Source organism: Cynocephalus volans, chromosome 11, assembly GCF_027409185.1.
Source record: "Cynocephalus volans isolate mCynVol1 chromosome 11, mCynVol1.pri, whole genome shotgun sequence".
Lineage (NCBI taxonomy): Eukaryota > Metazoa > Chordata > Mammalia > Dermoptera > Cynocephalidae > Cynocephalus > Cynocephalus volans.
The window spans coordinates 112,818,432-112,834,992 of record NC_084470.1 but is presented as its reverse complement, the minus strand read 5'-3'; the positions used below and the strand labels follow the sequence as shown (position 1 = coordinate 112,834,992).

Below are 16,561 nucleotides of genomic sequence, written 5' to 3'. Positions count from 1 at the left end.
GGTTTTACCTGTTGTTATACGAAGTAATTTTGACTAAATTCTGGATGTGGTGAGTGAAAATTTGTACAGATAATCTGAGGCTCTGGTGGGTGACGGTCTCTTCCTCTGGAAATGGCAGGCTGTTTTCCTCTGTATTCAGTTCACCGGAATACAGGCGAGAATTCTAGAAGCTGGCCTTCAGTGTTGGTAAAGGCAGGCTGATTTGGGTTTGACTTTGCTTCTGGGGAATCGTCTTTCAGATGTCTTGAATGACTGGGGTGTTTTCCAGGGATCCTTCGTGACGGGCCCTGAACTCCAGTTTTATTCTTTAGCCATGTGAGGTTGCCTAAAGCTCTGCTTGGACTCTCAGACTCAGGGCAGTCCCGTTCTGTTCTGCTTCTCTGACACTCTGCTCCTTGGCCTCTTACCTGCAGCTTTAAGAACTGGCAAATACTTTGAGGCTAAAAGCAGCGTGGGGAGCTGACTTTCTCCTGCCTTTCTCTTCTCTTTGAGATCTTGACCCCTGAAATCTTTCTGTCTTGGCAGCTCTCAAGTGCCTTCAAAAATTTTTTTGATTAACTGTTTATTGTGGGATAACTTTAGCTTTACAGTCAAGTTGCAAAAAGAGAATAGAGAACTCCCATATACATCTCACCCTAATGTTAATGTACATTTGTCAAAATCAAGAAACCAACACTGGTGCGTTACTGTTAACAAACTGTCAGACTTTATCCTGATTTTATAAATTTTCCACTTATGTTCTTTTTTTAGTCCCTGGATCCAATCTAGGATTTTACATTGCATTTGACAAATGTTTTTTTTTTTTTTTTAATTTAACTTTTTAGTTATTGGCAAGGGGGCTGATCTGTTATAAGCAAACATGCCATAGTTAGAAGCAGAACTTCTATTTATTGGTTTTAACGTTTTAAATAATTAACCTATAGTTAAGGCAGAGAAGACTTTGTATTCGATATTCAACATTATAAATGTAACCAGTAGAACAATGAAAAAAATATAACCAACAAAACTTCAAGAATAGATGTGAGGTAGGGAGTAGTATTAAGGAGTTAAATTTTCCCATCTTTCAAAGGGTAGAGTTAATTGATACTGTCAAGTTTCTAAATAAGGTACAGAAATATAAGAATTAAGAAATTGATCAAAAAACCAGAAAGTAGAGAGAATCGAAAGTTCTTTGGTTATCTTTGAGTAATGAAATGAAAGGTGTTGAGGGTACAAGAATTTTACGTTTTTAAAAAATTCAAGCTGATTTGCTTAGTTTTTAAAAATAGAATCTGTGCATATTGCATATAACACAGTTTAAACAAAAACTGGGTAGTTCAGTATGTATAGTATGATACTCTGTACATGAAAATTCTATGTGCACACGTAAATAAACTTGCACGGGATGATTTTACACACATATCTGCACTCTTGTGCTTCTTTCATTCCCAGGGAAAGAACACCTCCTGTTCTTTGAGGTTAGCCTGCTTGTCTCAGGACATGGAGCAGAGCCGACCCACAAACTTCTTTCAAAAAGTTTGGTCTGAATCTGAATTTCCTAGTCCTCTATTCCATTAGTGGAAGTCAAGAATGATAATACAGAGATGACAAATTTCTCATAACTAACAATAAATACCAGAAAACAAAGAAATAATATCCTCAAAGTGCTGAATGACAATAGGCATTAACCCAGATTTCATAGCCCAAAACCCCCAGTAGTTGAGATTTGAGCTGATATATAGATCTTTTCACATGCACAAAAATCAAGAGAATTAGCTCTCCAAGACCTTTCCAAAATTAAATAATAAATGTACTGCAAAAGAAGAAAAGTGATCCTAGAGAGGAGTTGGATACAAAACAGGTGATGAAAAATGAAATTAATATTCATTGGTAATAAGATTAATTATTGTAAATTCTTTTTTATTTCACAAAACGTGCTACAAAAAAACAATCGGTTTTCAGGAGTTCTTCCTTTATTTTGGAGGAGATTAAAGACATTAAACACCTCTAGAATTAGAAAAATATACCATTATGCATGTTAAATATGGGTATGGGTAGTTAGAATAATAATATAATATAAATAAAAGATTAGCTTTCCAATCAGCAGAAGAAAAATGAAGGAGTAATGAAAACTTTATCAATCTTGTAGAAGTTAGGACACAGGAAAGATAAAAAGGAAGACGTGACTTAACGCATCTGCTAAGTCCCTTTTGTCATGTAATTAATGTAGCACATTACTGGTTATGGCAATAGGACAGGCCATCTTTGGGGGCTGTTATTCGGCCTGTCCCAGGAATGTAAATGCCAAGGCACTCGGGTGAGAATGTGATTGGCACGTTCAAGGGGCTCAATGTAGCTGGAGCAAGCGGGGGAGAGCGGGGAAGGAAGTGGGAGCCCCTTAGGGAGGGCCTGGCAGGCCACTTTAAAGACACGAATCATCTCTTTAAAGGGCCTGAGGGTGTACTTCAATATTCCCAAAGTCACTGAACATGAGAGTCAACTGGAGAGCTTGTTAAAATGTACATTTTTGGGCTCAAGAGATTCTGATTCAGTAGTTCGGAGAAAAAGCCCAGAGATTGGCATTTTCTAAAGCATCCCACGTGATTTCACGGATGGTCCCAGGGGTCAACCCTTAGCCCATGACTACTTGCTTTAGAAGGAAATGACACAGAAGCTGTGATAATAAACACAATGAAACTGTTCAACTCTTCTTCATTATCGTCCTGGTTGTTTTCATCTCTCTTGCCAGTGACAGGTTTCAGAAAGGGCATTTGACCTAATTCTGGCCAATAAAACATGGGGAGAGTCTCCTAAGGGTGCTTCTACAAAAGTTGTCCTTGCTCCTAAAAGAAAAGCTATCTGCTACGGGCCTGGCAGCTGTCATTCTGTGATCTTGAGGATGTTGCCAACGCAAGGAGTACAGAGGAAAGAACGTGCGACTTAGCAATATTAAGCGACTGACTCAACCCATCCTAAGCTCACCCTACCTCTGGATGCTCTGTTAGGGGAGTAATAAATTTCCATATCGATTAAGGTAACTGGGGTTGGTATTTCTGCAACTTGCAGCTGAAGTATTCCTAATGACGTGGCAAGAACGGAGCACAGCTTTTCCAAGCTGCTCCTGCACTTTCTCCATCTGATTAAAATGGAAAATCTATAGCTCCTTGCTTCCTTCCCTCCCTTTATGACAATAAACCCTATAGGGCAGGCTTGTGAATGGGTTAAATGAGACAATCTTTATACGATCAGCACAGTGTATGGTCAGAGCAGGTGCTTAATAGGTGCTCCTTGAATTGAATGAATGAGTGAATGGGTGATTGAATTTGTTGACGGGCTGAAAGAAAACATAGATGTTACACAGCCACATCCTGGTCTTCATTTCTAGGATTCTCTTTTTCAAATCAGGATCGAAGATTACTTGGGCTTTCTTTGGCAACTATCCTATTGTTACTCATGACTATTTAAAAAAAAAACCAAAAAAAACAAATTTATGTTAGTTTAGGAAAGAGAAGTATTGGCTTATTTGTTTATACATTTTTATTAACCAGATGTAGGTCTTGTGGAGAGTTTTTTCCCTGTAAATAAGGGGACAGATCAGTTATTTTACCCTTGGAAAAAACTACACAAACATACTTTGAACATAACTCCCAAAATATTCTTGACAGGACATTTTAAAGTAGTTCCCTTCTCCCCTCTTGTTCCCTAACCTTCTGCCCAAACCCTGCTCCACTTGTCACCGCCAGGGCTGACCTGGAGTAGGGTAACTTGTTACTACTCAACCGACCCAGGGTGGCAAAGAGAAGTTAGATGGATTTAGGCTATTCGGGTGCATTGTCCAGATGTCTAGGTGACATCCTGCTCTCCCTGCCCCAGGTTTGCCGAGGTTTCTGGATATTTTACACCTGACAATAGTTGCAGTAGGCAGAACTCAGCCTGAAGTCAAGTGATAAAGTTCATCAGACCCTTAGAAGGATCACAGATGGGCAAATATGTTCTGAAGAGCAGAAGGGAAACCCCCCAGGTAATTTATAAGTACTTATTGTGCAAACCAAAAGTTTATAAAACCTGAAAACCTTCTCAAACATGGAGGTGCAGACCACATGGGAAACAAAAGCGTTGTATTTCAGTATTTCAAAAACAAAATGGAAAACAGGCCTCCTGTCCTTTGTAGCAAAGTTGCTTAGGGTTTGCTGCACTGTTGGACCTGGACTTGCTGATCAAATCTGACAGGCCCATGAGCATGTGATAGAGTGGTATTATTAACATTCCTGTTCCCAGAGGCAGAGATCTTGTGAATATGGTAAATATAAACGTTTATGCTGTTTGTTAGGCTGTTTTCATATTGAAGGCTGTGACTTTATATCCTGCCCTTCCCCATATCCTGTCTCACCCAACTCCTGGCTGACCTCTGGTTAAGTCCCCAGCGGCCTGGGAACTGGGCAATGTGGGAGGTGTGAATTTAAACCCCCCAGGAAAAGTTATGGGATGGCATGTTACTTAATTCTGCCTGGCTAAAACCTTGATCCTGAATTCTCTTTCCTTGCAGAAGCATGGTGATGACGTTATAACTCGGAACGTTTTTCTTCTTCCTTCCCTTCCCTTCCCTGCACCAATTAAAGACCTGCATCTCTCAGGTCACATACAGATGGAAAGCAAATCAGAGATCGATCTTGCAGCTTTGCTATAGGAACTGACTGATTCTTTCTTTTCATCATATGCATGTGTAATTGGGTGGTATTGTGATATTTTGATCTGGCTGCAAATACAGATTCTCTTATCAGCAAAAAAGCAGGTCAAGGGGTCCTGGTAAATAGGATGGATACTTCTGGGGCATATGTGGCAGTGTGGCGTGTGTTTGTGTGTGTGTGTGTATGTGTAAATGAGAGAGAGAAAGACAGACAGAGAGTGCTGCCTCTGAGAGTGTTAGAAATCAGATTTCCCAAAAGTGGACACCTGGAAAATCCTGTGCCATATTGGCTATTGCTTCTTAAGGATGACATAATGGAGCTGGAGTAGATCCAGGATAGGGCAGCTGAATTAATCAAAGAATTGGAATGGTTTTTTAAAATACTTTTATTTTCAGATTATAAAAGTAATATGTATTCATTATAGAAAATTTGGAAAATGTTCAAGGCAAAAAGAGAATAACATTATACATTGTTCTAATACCCAGAGGTAACAGTGTTTAACATTTTGTTATATTTCCTTTCAGTCTTTTTTCTTTGTACAAAAACATATATATGTCAAAATTGGTATCACGTGTGTATAGTATCTATATTTATACTCACATACACACATATAAAAATTGACCCTATTTGGTACATGTTTTGTATCCTATTGGGTATATGTTTTCTTGTCATTAAATATTTTTTGAAACATTTTAATGACTGTATAATATAGCAATTAATGGGTCTACAAAAATGTATTTGATACACAAAAATATATATTATACTTCTATGTTATTTAGATTTAGTTTATTTTAGATTATATTTAATTAATTAAGTACATGTTTACTTTCATAATTAACTCTGCAATGAAATGTTTTCCATCCAAATCCTCATGGGCATCTCTGATTGTTTCCTTAAGATCAATTCTTACAAGTAGAATTACAGGGCCAAGATTGAGCATTTTTAAACTTCTTGCAAGATTGTAGTAGAGACTTTAGAACTGAATTTAGAAGTTGAGAATTTGTCAGCATGGAAAGCAAAATGCTGAATGGAGGCATGGATGGAGGCTATAAAACCACAAAGGTCTTTAATTGGTCAAGTAGAGATTTGCTAACAAAATCCTGAAATATTGCAAATACGCAGAATTTTTTTGAATTCAATGAAGGTATCTTTGGAGCCAGTGCAAAGAAGGTATGATTTGTTTGGCAGAGAGGGTCTGTGTGATTCTTTGCCTTGAAAAGTGGCAACTGACTAAAAATATAAACAGACTCTGTAAGGTTTTTGATAATGGCTGTGTGAATGCAGGAGTGCTCTGGCAAGTGTTGTCATTTTGCATGGTGTTGTCAAGTGCCTAGAACTGAGTGACACAGTCATGACACTTGGGCTGTGTGGCATGGTGCTGAGTGAAAGGATTGCAGGATCTCTGAAGTCTTGATACCTGGAGACTATGACAAAAGGGCTCTTCTAAAACTGCCAGGGATAGCTTCTAGAACTCTGAGCGTGGAAGCAGAGATAGATCTTTGGCCAAGATTCTTCTCTCCTATTTTGGAAGGGGACATCACCTTTGTGAGTCCTCTTAGCCATGCAGATGTGATTTAAGTATTTACCCCATCTTCTTAGGGAGAAGTGAACCAAATGTAGATACTGGCATGGTAAGCATTCTGTTTATTAATATCAAATAATGCCTCAAGCTGAAGGCAGCAGTAAGACACTTCAGGATTTTTTTTTTTTTTTAAATGAAGACTTTGGTGGTTTTCCATTGGGGGCTGGGCAATAGAGTTTCTGGGGAAAGGTTATGGAGGAAAGAAGCAAGTCAAGAATCAGCTCCGAATTTGTTCAAACTACTTTAGTCTTAAACATCAATTTCTTCCTCCCTCCATTCCTCCCTTCATTCCTTTTTTATTTCCTGCAGGTTCATGAAGAATTTTCAGTGTAATGAACAATGTGTTCATTGATGAGCAAAACAGAATGTGCGTAGAAGTGGTGCAAAGTGAGCTTTGGTTTTCTGTAACACTCTACTGTTACTATGAAATAAGAAAACTGTCCTTAAAAATAAAATATTATAAAAGCTGCATATAGAGCACTAAGTACAAATTATTAGTGGAAACATGAAAACGATGAAAAAATAAATATGTTCCTCTTTAAAATGTATCCTCTGTATTTTATATATTATGGGATGGGTCCTGGTGGTAAGACTGGGGCTCTGGGAATAGAGAGATGCTCAGGGGGCCAAAATGTTGTAGGAGGCAAGAAGAGGGAAGGTCTTTTTTCTCAAAAAATTAGATGAAATAATCATAGAAGCTAAAGGAAACTCATCCTGTGAGGATAGGCTCTTTGAAGGTGCGCAGCTGGAAGGGGGCTCCTATAATTTCTGAGAATGGGCAAGAAAACCTTTTAGTGACTGCCGACCTGAACTTCATCCTGGGTTTGACTCCACGTCTGAGCTTAATTCTCATCCTCACATCCATCCCTTGGTGCCAGTATCAAAAAAGAAAGCCCACCCGGGTGATTAAAGAGACTCAGATGACATCATGATTGCCGTCGTCATCACATCAACATCAACAACAACAAGCTAACCTGGAGCTGGACCCTGAGCTCAAATGGACATAGGCAAATGCACTTGTGGACTTCTGGACGCTTCCATCTCAGATCAACACACTTGCGACACTGACAAGGTGTGCATGGCATGCACTGCTGGGAATGTATGCTGTCTACTGAAAAATCAGCCAGCCGATTTACATTTGCCAAGTACCCTTCAAGACCCCAAGTGAGCGCACGGAGGAAACCAGAGCCGTGTGAGACGAAGGCTGTCCTCAGGCACTTATGAGACGGCACTGCTGGGACTTCTAAAGTAAAGAATGTGCTCTGTCGTACCGTAGAATTTACAAATTTCTTATGTTGTCTGTCTCCACCTGCTAGAATGTAAGTTCGGCAGGGTAAGGACCTTCGTCTTGTTACTCTCAGTGTCTTGAGCAATGCTCGGCACAGGGTTGCTGTCCAGTATTCACTGCATATCTGCCGAAGACACGGATGCTTTGGTGTGCTTCCCCCATGGTGCTCACCCATTCATACTTATAAAATTAGCTACACATAACATATCTCACTTAAATGTGCCAAGCGCTGTTCCAGCCCCAACATATGTTAGCTCGTTTGATCAGTTCTCTGATGTAGGTTCTGGTATTATCATTCCAATGTTAGAGATGAGGCAGCCAAGGGGAGTGAGTAACTTACCTCAGGTTCCCCAGCTGGTGAGTGTGGAAACAGCGCTTCTAACCCAGGACATCTGGCTCCTGCACCCACCTCTTCACAGCCACTCCGTTTTCCTTCCGAGGGACTTGGGTCCAGGTGTCTGATCTGCACGCAAGGTGCATTCTGTGGCTGTGAAATGAAGCGAAGTGAAGTGGCAAGTCCGTTCTGACTCTTCCTACCCAGGAGGTCGCCTTCAGTGTTTCTTTCAGCCGGTGGAGGTTGAGCTCTTCTCATGGGTCGGGCATACAAACCAGCTGCCATCTTGCAGGGAAGATGAGACACTAGTGCAAGCCACTTTCTGTAATATGTAGAAAGTGAAGTCACCATGAGAAAAGGACAGAAAGAACAGTCATGGAAATTTGGAAGGAGGTACTGTTCCTCCGTATGTTGAGTTCAGAGATAGGGGAAAATGACATGGAAAGACGCTCTGGGCAGAGGGAACAGCAGGAGCAGAGTCACGGAGGGCCAGCTAAGAAGACCCTTGTTTAGGTGCTGCTCAGGGTCTCTCACTGCCAGAATCCTTCCTCCTGTGGACCAGCAGACATCCCATGGAGTCCTGGTGTGTCACCCTTTCAGCAGTCTAAGGATATAGTCTAGTACATTGGTTAAGGGACCCTTACCTGTTGGGTTTATTCCTATGTTGGGCCTGTTGCCAAAATACCGTGGGCCTCAGTTTCCTCATCTGTAAAACAGAAGCTAATAGGACCTCCCTCAAGGGCTGGTTGGAAGGTCAGAGTGGTCTCCTTAGCTTCACGTGACACCGTGACTGGTCAGTAACCTTGCTGCCCTTATCTGCCCGAGCCATCTGAGTTACAGCAGGTGACGCCAGTAACGATCCCCTGCACGTCTGTAGGCTCAGGAATTAGAGCCCTTCCATGCACATGAACCCACCGAAACCTCATAACTGCCCACCTGCCACTGCTGGAGAAGATCACCTTGTCTCCTCTTTCCCCAGCAGGTGTTTTTATTCTGATGAGTCAAGTTGGGCTGAAATGAACAGTAAAGGCAACCGTGGTGAGAGAAGGAGGTCAGAACAGAGCGGTGAGGGGCTAGTGGAAGAGTCCGGGCAGGATGTCTGGGTGAACATTATTTCCAGGACAGCTGGCAGGGCCCCTTCTTGCTACTTGTCAGGAGCTGGGGGGACTGTTCAGAAGCACCATAGGGGTGGAGCAATTGACGGGGTGCCCACATCTGAGATTTTCACTCCTCAGGGAGACTCAGAAGACATTTTTTGTGAGAAGTGAGTTAAATAGCATTTTGCAAAAATTATACTCTGGAGTAGATTTGCATAAATGCATGTATTATATTTTGGAAAAAAACATAAAAGCTTTAATTACCTAAATGCTAATTAATTGTCACTTGCAGAAAACACGGATTTCAGCTTATTTTATACTTGGCTACTTTTTTGTTTATGTATCTTGCTTGGTCTTCTATATAATTCTCAGTTTAACTCAGCAGCAGCACCTCCGAGATGATTTCAATGCAACAGATATTTTATAGAGTACCTATTATGTGCCAGCACGGACTAGTACTTAAGAGCAGAGGCCCTGAGAGCCAGGATGCCCGGGTTCACCCCTGGCTCTGCCACTTACTAGCTGTGTGATCCTGCACAGTTATTGAGCCTCCTTCTGCTTCAGTTTGCTCATATGTAAGATGGGTATTATAGTGGTGCCTACCTCAAACAGGTGTTATGAGAATTAAATGGTGTGAGATGAGTAAGGCATTTAGAACAGAGCCTGAACATAGCAAATCTTCAATATGGGTCAGTCCGTACTGTGTGTGGACACTGGGCCAGGAGCTGGGGATGGAGCGGCGGACAAGATAGACAAGGGTGCTGAGTGCTGCGAGCTTGCAGTCCATTGCAGAAGCCCACAGCCAGCAGTTAGTCAGCAGTGAGAGTGATGCGTAGGATAAAATGTGGTGTAGGTGCTCTGGGAGTTATTACAGGCTTCTGTAGATATGCTGAATATTTTCTTTTTCCTGCCTTATTAACAGAGCCTGGTTTATTTAGCGTCAGTGATCCAGAGGTTGAATGGAGCTTTCAAAGGTCACTCATCCATTTCAGTGACCCCAGGTAAAATCTGCCCCTGGATGACATCACAGTCATGTGTGCTTCCTTCTCTCCCTCCATTACTACACCAGAAGCTGCTGTCCCCGTGTTTACTGACAACCTGGGTGACCTGCTTTCAGGAACTCCCTATATACTGACTCAGAGCCTGTCTGGGGAAGATGTTCTCAAAACCTGTTTTTAGGAATGGAGCTGCTTTCTGTGCCCATCTGTGACCCAATATCTTGAATCTTGGCCCTGGGCATGGCACCTTGACCATTTTTCTGTGCCTGTGGGCAACTCTGACTGTGGTCACCAGGGCTATTGTGGGCAACAGGACAAGGATGGGCAGAAAGCAGGGTCCAGGACCAGAGGCTGAGAGGGTAACGAACATCTCCCTCCAGTATTCCCAGCTTATCATCTGTGGAACTCCTGCATTAGGATCACCTGGGACACTGTTTAAAATTCAGATTCCTTGGTCTCAGACCCAGGGAGATTCAGGAATACACATATTTACATCAGCTTCCCAGGTGATTTGGAGACAACTCTTCAAAGGCTGAGCCCTTGTGCTTGCTTAGAGCCCTTGTTGAAGAGAAACATCTTTCCTTGCTGCTCCCTGAGTGCTGTACACTTACTGGGTCTCCTCCCTGCCAAGTATGTTTGGAGCACTCAGCCTGCTACACGGTTGAGCTGGTTCTGAGCCTCTCTTGATGTACTGAGAAGGGTGAAGGGGGCAGGATGGAAGGGGGCAGGGTATTGGAATGAATGGCAAATTGGGGATGAGTTCTGTGGATTGCAGAATCACAAAATATCAGAACTGGAAAGCATCTTAGAGGTGGACCCATCCAGACTTCTCATTTTGGTAGTGAAACATCTGACCTGGAGCAGGCAGGTGATGCACCCAAGGTCTGGCAGCCGGTAGGGCTGGGCCAGGGCTAGAAAGCAGGCCTCTGGCTCCTTGTCTGACCAAAGTGACCTTCTAGTCTACCAGGGCCTTCCCTGGTCTGACTTAAGTTATGGGGATCAAAGAAGCTGCCATTCAGTTACCTCTGTAGGGCTTGCACTTTGAATTATTTCTCCAACATTCAGATGGTCCACATCGCAGTTGGCTCCATTTGCAGGTAAGACCATGTTCGAGAGAAGGGTGAACCAGGCTCAGGATTCAGGCTGAAGTCCAGAAAAACCTGGCTGGCTCCCGGGGTGCCAGCATGCTCCTCCCAGGCTCCTCCTGGGCTTCCATGGGATGGCAGTGAAGGGCACAGCCTGGCACAAGGCATAACCACTAGGTGGTGGTTATTAATAATTGTGTCTTTCTTGTTACTCATTCAGCCACACACATAGGATGCCCCCAGTCTACATAGACACACAGCTCCAGGAATGAGACCATGTCTGTGATGAAAACTTGGACAGGGCATTTTTTTCTTTGCTGCAAGCTGGGGTCTTTGTGGCTGCTTTGTTACTCTTAAAAACAAACAAACAAACAAACAAACAAACAAACAAACAAACAAACAAACAAACAAACGCATTCGTGAGTGTGGGTGAGTCTGTTGCAGGGCAGGCGATGGATTTCCCTCTGCAGTGTGTCTGCATGCCTGAGTGCCTCTGTGTGTGTGTTTGAAACTTGAACCAAAATAACTGACAGATGGCAAAATTTTTAAACCTTTTTTTCTTTTGTGTAGATCCTTCACCTCTGGCTTCTCGTATGCCAGAGTACTCGGCCTGGATCAGAGAGATATCAAGTGTGAGAACTGGAACCTGCTCAAGGAGGCCATTTGTGCAGACAGGAGGATGGAGCTGGGCATCCAGAAGTTTGCCGGAGGTTTCCGACTCTCAATGGAATATGGCAGTGAGGGGTTTATGCTGTGCTTGGAAGAACATCACAGAGAGTTAAGAGAAATGTTGCACGTTCTTTCTTTACTATACGACTCTGGAGCTGTCTGATGTCTTCACGTCTCCAGCTGTAAAATGGGCCTAGGTACACTACCATCTGCTAGGCGCCATTCTAAGTGCTTTGACTCACTTACTCTATAGCAACTCTGTGAGACAGGTTCTATTACTACCTCCCCTTTAACAGACAAAGAAACTGAGGCACAGAGAAGTGGAGTAAGTTACTCAAAGCCACACAGCTAAGTATGATAGGTCCCAGGCATTCTGGCCCCAGTCTATACTCTTTCCAACTATACTGAACTGCCATGCCATAGATGAACATGAGGTCTGCAGACGGATAAAAAGGACACATATGTGATTAAGTCCTGGTGGGTACAACTGGCTTATGTTGATTAATTTCATGTGTCAACTTGGCTGAGCCACAGTGCCTAGATATGTGGTCAGACATTATTCTGGGTGTTTCTGTGTTGGTGTTTTTATATACGAGATCAATATTGAAATCAGTGGACTGCGAGTGAAGCAGATTGCCCTTTATGAGGTGGTGGGCCTCATCTAATCAGTTGAAGGCCTTAATATGACAAAAAGATTGACTTCCCCTAAGAAAGATGGAATCCTACAGCAGCCTGCTTGTGGACTTGAACTGCAACATGGGCTCTCCATGGGTCCTCAGCCTGCTGGCCCATCCTGCTGATTTGGGACTTGCCAGCCTCCATAATTGTGTGAGCCAATTCCATATAATCTCTCTCTCTCTCCCTCTGTTTCTCTTTCCATCCTGTTGGTTCTGTTTCTCTGGAAAATTCTGGCTTCATAACATCCTCACCAGTTCATTACAGTATTGAGCCACATTTACCAGTGGCCCCACCTCTGGGACTTAGAGTTCATTCCTTGACCTTCTAGTCAAGCAGAGGCATAGCTGTGTTTCCACAGTTGGTCACCTTATTTTATTTTATTTTATTTTTTTGGCAGCTAGCTGGTACAGGGATCGAACCCTGGACCTTGTTGCTCAGTTGGTCACTTAATCTCTCTCTATCTTTTAATCCAGCCCCCACTCTACCTCTTGCATCGTCATTCAACTTGTTAGGTTCTGACTTCACTTTCCCCTTGATCAGTTAGTTAGGATTCAGTCCTGCTATAAGTAGCTGAAAACTCAGAGTGATTTAATGAGAAAGAGGTTAATTTTTCTCACATCACAAGAAGTCTGGAAGTACTTAAAACATGGTCTAGTGCTGGGCACCTGCTCAAGATGTCAACCAAGACCAGCTCCTTCCATCTTCTGGCTCTACCATTATTAGGAAAGACTTTGGTTTTCATGTTTGCAAGAAGGCTGCTGCATCTCCAGGTGTTGCATCTGTGTTCCAGGCAGAAGGGGTCTGGCAGAGAAGGGAAATGGGAGAGAGGCAAAAGGCAAAAATGTTTCATTCTTTAGGCTTTGCCCTTTTTTGGGGGGGCGGGGGTGTTGAGGGAGGTAAAACCTCTCCAGGGACTTCTACCTACATCTCATTGGCAGATGGCTTCACATTGCTTCCTCTAGCTATAAAAGAGGCTGAAGTTGAATGTTTTGCTTTCTGGCCTCTATAGCAGAGGAAATCAATGCATAGGTGGGCCCATATATGGCTGTTTAGTGCAGGGATTGTCAAACCTTTCCTGCAAAGGGCCAAATAGTAAATATTTTAGGCTTTGTGGCCTGTACAGACTCTGTCATGCCTCCTCAAATCTGCTGTTGAAGCACAAAAATTAACCACAGACAATACATAAATAAATAGGTGTGGCTATGTTTCAATAAAACTTTATTTACAAAAACAGGCAGTGGGCTGGATTTGCACATAGTTTGCCAGCCCTTGGTTAAGTGTTTCAACCTACGATATCTGGCATTGGACCCAAATATTTCAACCAAAATGTTATTCTCACAAATTGGGATACAGACACCCCTGAAAGAGGAGAGTGGGGAATGGATGTGATAAGACGATTTGGTGATCTCAGGGTTGACTCTGAGGGGTGACAGCCTAGTAGAGGGGCCCCTCTTTTCTGCACTGCTCACTGCATGCCCCTCCACAAACTACAGGTCTGGTTAAAGAGATGACCATGGAGCTCCCAGCTCGGAAAGAGGAAATGCTGTAACTAAAAATCTAAGGGCTGCTCTCTTGCTTCCTCTTGCCATGTGATCTGCTTATACTTGACTGCTCCCTGCCACTTTCTGCCATGAGTAGAAGCAGCCTGAGGCCCGTGCCAGATGCAGCTGACCCAGAATCTGATTGCCTGCATCACCATGGGACTCCAGAGCATTCCCACTAAGAAGAAGGCCCTGAGCAGGGACCCTGAGTTTTTCACCTCCTTTTAGACTGAGATCTGCCAAGTTTTCAGGCATTGCTCTTGAAGATCTCAGAAAGGCCCTTAAAACAGGACTGCAAATGGTGTATGTATTTGTCATGAACCGAATGAATTCCCAGAACAGTGGTTTCACTCAGTGCAGGCTCTTGGGTTTGTTATTCTTCTACTTGTTGATGTGATATGGGTGGCTTCCTCAGAATGTACTTTGTGTGTTTTTACTCAGTACAACAAACCATTCTTCAGCACCTTTGCAAAAACATCTATGTTTGTTCTGTACCTTTTAGGCTTTATTATTTGGAAGCCGTGGAAGCAACAATGTACAAGAGGATTTCGAGGAAAGCATGCTGCTTTTTTTTTGCAGATGCTGAAGGTTACTTTGCTGCTTGCACAACAGATACAACTATGAATAGTTCTTTGAATGAATCTCTATATGTTCCTGTGAAATTTCATGATCTTCCAAGTGAGAAACCCGAGCGCACAAACATTGATACTGAAAAAACTCCCAAAAAGTTTTGTGTAAGTTTCAGTAATATCAAGGTGATTCAACAACTTCCATCAAGCCATGCATTGGAAGCAAAATTGTCTCGCATGTCTTATCCTACTGTGAAGGAACGAGAATCCATACTGGAAACTGTGGGGAAACTGACTGCAACTCACATAGCAAAAATCAGCTTTTCTTTACTTTGTGTGGTTTTTGGCAAATTTGTCATATCAAGAAGCACTTTCAGACACACAAGTTGCTATAGTTAATATTTTGTCTTCAGCTTTTCTGGACTTTTTACCTTAATCCTTGCTGCAGTGTTTCCAAGTAACAGTGGAAATAGATTTACCCTTTCTTAACTATTAACTTTAATTTTAAGCATTGGAGATGTTGTGCTGGTAAACCTGTCAGGGTCTGAAAAATCTGCTGGAAGGGGTAAAATAGGTTCCATTTGGTCTCTTGTTGGAGCCATAGTCTATGCTGTCTATATTGCTATGATTAAGAGAAGAGTAAATAGAGAAAAGTTGGATATTCCAATGTTTTTTGGTTTTGCAGGTCTGCTTGCTGCTCTTATGGCCAGGTTTCTTTTTACTTCATTATACTGGATTTGAGGACTTTGAGTTTCCCAGTAAGGTAGCATTAATATGCATTATCATTAATGGCCTTATTGAAACAGTTCTCTCAGAGTTCCTGTGGTTGTGGGGCTGCTTTCTTACCTCATCATTGACAGGCACACGTGCATTAAGCCTTACAGTTCCTCCGTCTGTAATAGCTGACATGTGCATGCAAAAGATGCAGTTTTCTTGGTTAGTTTTTGCAGGCGCTATCCCTGTATTTTTTTCATTTTTTATTGTAACCCTCTTATGCCATTATAATAATTGGGATCCTGTGATGGTGGGAATCAGAAGAATTTTTGCCTTTATATGCAGAAGACATTGAATTCAGAGAATTCCAGAAGATGGTGAACAATGTGAGAGTTTCATTCCTATGCATGGTGTTTCTCAGGAGGATGGAACTAGTTAGCTGTTGCCTGTAGCTCAGTTCAATAACGGAACATTATACAGAGAAGAGACAATCTCTGGCAAGTTTTTGTAGAAAAATGATTCAGTGTGTAGTCTGAAAAAATAACAGTTTCAGTTCTTTGAAACCCTAAAATATATTTTCCTCATATCTGTTTTCTTCATTTTCATAATGAAGTACTTAGCTATGGAGCTGTGTACACATCACTGCAATTACAGGAGGTTCTAGTCCACAGTCCATCAAAAGGACCTTTCACACTCAAGGAATTCAGCTGATGAAATCGTTTGAACTAAACAAGGAATAAAATTCTAATGTTCTCGAGACTTTATTTTCTCATATTTGTTAAATGCTGAACTATATTATGAAAATATCTTCAAAAAATAATTTAAGTATATAGATCACTGTTTCTGACTAGCAAAATGCTAAAATAAGCTGCCTGTAATAGGTACAGATTATACTTTTGAGTTTTGTAGAATATTGCAAAATAATCACACAGAAGAAAATGTTTAATTTATGCAACAAGTACATTCATGCAAATTTGGTCGGATTTTAAAAAGAATAAATATTTGAGAAAAGATCTGGTTCACTTACACTACATATACTGTATTATCCTTTTATAGCACTAGGTATCTTGTATTTTAAATCTGTGACAGACCATGACAAATTTGAAAAGGGAAAGTATTATTGTAAAATGAAGAATTTATGTATTTCTAAGGGCTGTATTGCTGTAAATTTAATTGTTAGAGCTGTTTAATTTATTTTAATTTATTTATTTTTTAAATTTTATTTTATTAAAAAAATTTATTTATTATTATTTTAAAAATTTAATTTAATTTAATTTTACTTCTCAAAATACATTGTACTAGATTTTCATGCCCATTTATCTGTTCCTCTCCACCCCCT

General features: G+C 41.7%; 1 pseudogene; it reads left to right on the top strand.

Annotated features, from left to right (window-relative positions):
• Positions 1 to 8,887: 8,887 nt before the first annotated feature.
• On the top strand, positions 8,888 to 15,733 carry LOC134391245 (solute carrier family 35 member F5-like; annotated as a pseudogene).
• The last annotated feature ends 828 nt before the right edge of the window (positions 15,734 to 16,561 follow it).